The sequence below is a fragment of the Atractosteus spatula genome, chromosome 22 (assembly GCF_055471065.1).
Source record: "Atractosteus spatula isolate fAtrSpa1 chromosome 22, fAtrSpa1.hap1, whole genome shotgun sequence".
Classification (NCBI taxonomy): domain Eukaryota; kingdom Metazoa; phylum Chordata; class Actinopteri; order Semionotiformes; family Lepisosteidae; genus Atractosteus; species Atractosteus spatula.
Genome location: NC_142727.1, coordinates 103,071 through 108,220, shown reverse-complemented (window position 1 = coordinate 108,220; position 5,150 = coordinate 103,071). Strand labels below are relative to the sequence as shown.

General features: G+C 42.2%; 1 long non-coding RNA gene across 1 annotated transcript; it reads right to left on the bottom strand.

Annotated features, from left to right (window-relative positions):
* Window positions 1-956: 956 nt before the first annotated feature.
* LOC148816352 (uncharacterized) lies at window positions 957-4,520 on the bottom strand. Its single transcript, XR_016094713.1, has 2 exons — window positions 1,772-4,520; window positions 957-1,482 (listed from the first exon to the last, which is right to left on the bottom strand). It is a non-coding gene; the product is annotated as an uncharacterized LOC148816352 (long non-coding RNA).
* Window positions 4,521-5,150: the final 630 nt, after the last annotated feature.

Here is a 5,150-nt window from a genome sequence, read left to right as displayed (position 1 = left end):
CTCGTTAGCGCCTTCTGTGAATCGGTGTCTCGCAAGAGATCTTCCATTTCTTTGAAAGTTTCACAGCTTCGACCTTTAGATTAGAAATGACACCAATTGCACATGGGTCCAGCAACGTTCTATATAGTGCACATCACCATCGGGATGAAAAGCAAAAATCCCCAGTGGGAGTCCAGTCTTTCCCTGCTACGCAAACTGCTTTTCGTTAGGTGAGGTCGCAAGTTCTTATTGGAGAATGTTGTACAGTTTCTTAATGCAATAGGGCGAGTGAGACTGAAGTGCCCCCCGTGTTGGCCGATCAGTGGAACGAAACTGAAAAAAGCTCCTTGAAACTGTGATTCGTACACTTATACACTGGCTCAGCTTGGTGCTCACCTGCTGTCCGTGGGTGTCTCTGCTGAAATTTGATTTTCTTTCAGGAGCACTGTGACCCAGAGCTCAATAATCATTTAGCTACTGAAGATCATTCGGTTTTTAATGCGTTTCATTTTAACATCCTACTTGTTAGTATTTCCTCTTAGATGAGAATACTCTGGTACTTTTCCAACATGGGTCTTAATTGAGTGAGCTTTATTACAATAATTGAACAATACTTTCACCTCCACATAACACTCATAGATTTTTCAAAGGTTAAATATGGGAGCTGCGTTTCTTACATGTATCCTTTTGTAAGTTGATTCACAAAGCTTTCACCGCCTCCTCTCCAATGAATCACTTTGTTTAGCAAGTGATCACGTGTAACAGTTTAATTTCTTCCTGTAAGTAGTGCCTTTTCCTTTTTCATCCCATTCAAGTCTCCGTCCTAGTCTCCGTCCTAGTTAAAGTCATGTATGTGACTACAAGTCATGATGTAGAACGACAGTGGTCCCGTTGAAAGGTTCAATGTTTCACTGCGTTTGAGAGTGCAGATAAAGAAGATAATAGGAGAGGAAACTGGAAAAGCTGTGACTCTGTCATTCAATTCAATTCAATTTATTTTCATATAGCGCCTTTCACAACAAGGTTGCCCCAAGGCGCTTAACAATGCAAGTTAATATACATTTTGTGAATACAGAACTGAAGACAATGGAGGAAAGGAACCAAAGACTCCTCAGTAAGGAGAATAAAATCCTCTAGGGGTCCAAGGTCAACTGGCTGCCCAACCCCTTTGGGCATGCTAACATTAGATCATTAAAAAAAAAGAAATAAATGAATGCGGGTATTAATCCATCCATCCATCAATCACGTCGTCTGTATGTCAGTACCCCATGCAGATCTCTGCAGAGTCCTCCTAAACGATAGCTGTATCCACGATGCCCCTCTGGGATCCATGGAACTGATGCAGCACTCAACTCACATGGTGCCCAGCCCATGACAGACAGGCCTCTGAAACCATGCTGTGTACAGTATTTCTCCTCTGCAGCATCCCTGCGAGGCAGGACAGGTGCCTGACCTCTGAGAGCCTTGTAAGTAAGTAGAAGGATTTTGAAGTCCGCCCTGTACCTGATAGGAAGCCAATGAAGAGAGAGAAGTATGGGGGTTATGTGGTCATACTTTCTGCTCCAAGTAACAATTCTAGCTGCTGCATTCTGTAAGTATTCAAACTCTTTGCTGTGACAAATCTAACATACTTTAGGCAGACAAAATGACCTTAAAAAGCCACGTGATTTTTGAGTAGTCTGTCTGTGTGTAGTAACAGTGGTTCACATTATTTCAGAACGTATACTCCCGTCTCTGTAACTTTCCTCAGTCAGCTAGTGAACATTCTGTATTTACACCACGAATGCGCTACCTTGTCTTGCGCGCGGTCACGCTGGCCGACCACAAGCACGGGCAGGAGCAGGGAAGACGAGGCCGCTCTGTAGTGCCCCTGTGGCTCTCCAGCAGAGGGGAGCACTTTGCTCAACAGCCCTGAGCTGAAGGTCCCAGTAATAAAGCTGAAAATCTGGCAAGTCCCCCAGTCTCTCTGGGGATCTGAAGAGTATTTCATCTGATTCTGAGGTTCCTGCCACAACACAAAATTAGAACACGGCGAGTTTGTGAAAAAGTGACAGTGGTACAATGTCAAACAGGAAGTTAACCTGCAGGAAAGAATTAATTGAATCTCTGATATTTAAGCACGCAGTGTGACGTCCACTGTCTATTCAAATCTACTCTGCAAGTCTTACAATACTTTTTCATATACCGTCTCCTGGTTATTGTTTTGTGAGTGCTTGAACTGTTTCTCAGTAGAAATAAGACCGATAACTCACTGCTCCAGGATGCACACTATCGTCGATGAAACCTGTGGTGTAAGCAAGCGAAAAGAGACGGATCCTTCTAAAACACAGAGGCCATCAGGAGGGCAGAAACACTCTGCAACAGGTAGGAGCTGTGGAGCCGTGATTCCCCCGAGCCAGAGCCCTCGTCCTCCCTCGACAGCGAACTGAGCTCCAGCGACTCGAGCAGCTACCTGCCGTCGTGGGACCTCCTGCAGATTGGGAATGGGTAAGGCAATTCGACACGAGCCCATTCCTCTTCCCACTGCCTACACTCCTATAACAAATAGTTTCAGGGTGTTCAAGTACAGGATAAAGAGATTACAGGTGTTCCCAATTGGCTGAGGATACAACTGTCTCTCTGAGAAAGCGCACAGAGGTGGACAAAGCAATTAAGTGTGTTTACAAGTCATTTCCTCTGAATCTGGTCTTTCTTTACACATCAGAAAAGTGAATTGGTGGCTGTTGGAAAGCGTCTGCTCCATATGTAATATCCATGTAAAAGATGTGATTAAATATCTTGGTATTAAGAGTTTCAAAAATCCAAAAAGAGATGTGATTTGATGTTCTTTACCACTGTAAAATAAAAAAAAATATTCATGGTTGTTATTTGTCAAACACAGGCAGAAGGAGGCCTAAATGCTACAGGGTTTAGAGCATCTAATACTGATACTGACAGAGTATTATTTACAAAGTTAAGCAAAGTAGGTGGTGTCTGTTTCTCCTAATTTAATCATCCAGGAACTAGCGGGTATAGACTTTTTACTTGAATGTCATTTGGATGCTGGAAACCCCCCTGAAACTTGTCAGCTTCCATGAAGAAGTTCTCCTCACGTGGTCTCTTATAGATAAACATACCTCCCATAGATACATCATCTAGAATACAGAGAAAAAACAAACCCGTGCTTTGAAAACTGGGTTTAAAATAGTATAATTGGGGTCAAGAAATTAACTGATGTGGATGATGAAATGTAGAATTAAGCAGATTTTGTGATTAGATATAATGTTTGTGTTAAGTCTGATAACAATACCTCGTCACCAAGGCTACCCCTAGAGAGGTATCGATGCTTTTAAGAAACTTGGAAGAATTTACAACCTTTATTAGACTACAAGGAAAACCATTTAGTTATACTTGTACTAATAAATACTTAAGATCCCTCTTGCAATCTCACAATATCTTGTCAAACTATTTTGGAGCACCTCTTTGGGGAAACTGAGTGGAATAAAACATGACTATTGTCAAACACATTTTGTATGAATAATAAGGTTAAGGCGTCATTACAAAATTGTACATTGAATCGACCCGGTAAAGATACATAGTGTGCATAGATTTAAAAGTAATATAGATGATAATTGTCTTTTTCAAAGCAGCCCAGAAACCTTACGTTTGTTTTTGTTTTGTCCTGTTGTTAAAGCACGGAATTGATCGGCACAATTGTGTAAAGAAGGTTTCCAATTCTGACATTTATTGGTGAGAAATAGATGTTATTTTACTGCTCAATACTGCTGAACCGAATATAAAATATAATTTATCATTGACTTAATCATGATACTTGCTCGTTATTATATGTATAAATAGCCTAAAGATAAGAAATAATCGAAAATTTAATAATTAGACCGTATGTCGTAGTAGCAGATTGTACTTCTCGCCTAATTTATGTGGTCGAGCAACACCACAATCGCCATACAATACGTCCGTTCTCATGCTCTGACTTTCAGGTTCGGCAGTGGAATGGATTCCAGGGCAAACTCGTTCTTGTTTGATTATCCGTGTGAAATCTCGCCCAATATAACAGGTAGCTCATGCACTGAAATGATCGTTACTATCTCTTCATTACGATCTCATATTCGAAGCCTTTTCTTTCCTTGGTAGAAGTAAGGCGCTTCCAAATGGAAAGAAGTCACATCTGAAACACATGAGGGCACGTCTCCAAACTATTTCTAAATGTCCCAACATGAAAGCTGTGCGTACCTTATCTTTATTTGCCTGTATAATGTACCCCGGTGATCTGTAATGTACTCTTGTGTGCATTGAATAGCATTTTTACTATTGCAATATAAATGTTAAAGAAGAGAAAACACAATAAGGTCGAATTAATCAAAAACGTGAGGTGACTCGCCAGTAAAGTAACTCTCCAGCGACGTCTGGAGTTCAATAACTCTCTGCCCTGCAATACGGTTTTCCAGGAGTCCGCAGTGCTTGACGAGCAGAGAGCGGAACCACAGCATCCTGGGCCGCGGTTCCACAGCGATCTCAGCGACGGACCGGCTGTCGCGCAAATCACGCATCAGATCCGGATCCGTCGTCGTGAAGGGACGTCATAAGAGTGACGCACGGCATGTCCAATCACAGCCGTTGGGTGGAAAAAGGCGGGACTTCCTTTTAATGTGGGTGAGTGACACCGCTGCTAGCCAATCAACGCGGAGTTCCGTGTTCATCTACGGAAATACCGCCCTCACCTTGAGTGACTCGGGTCTGCACCAATCAACGCCGCGATTCCGGCAGGAGGCGGGAAGGATAGGGCTCTCGGCCAATCACAATTTTAATTCCGGGACTTTACTGAATTACGGCGGGCGGTGACACTTCCGAGAAATGTCCACTGGGTGGCGACAGAGATACACGAGTCTATGGCGGCGAATCTTAAAGCGCCTCCTTACAGATCCTCGTTGTGCAGAGATTGAAAATCAATACAGATGGTAACTGTGACTTTTGTGACAGCAACTCTGAAAGCTAATGTAAAGAAGGAAACTAATACTGACATTACTTTTAAAGAAGTAACATCGTGCTACATTTAAACCCATTGAAAGTAATATGAAAATATCGTTTGTATTTTAAAAAAATATATACTTCCACGATATAATAATTAACGAAATGCTGTGGGAGGAGACCCATGTTTGAACACTTTAAAACGG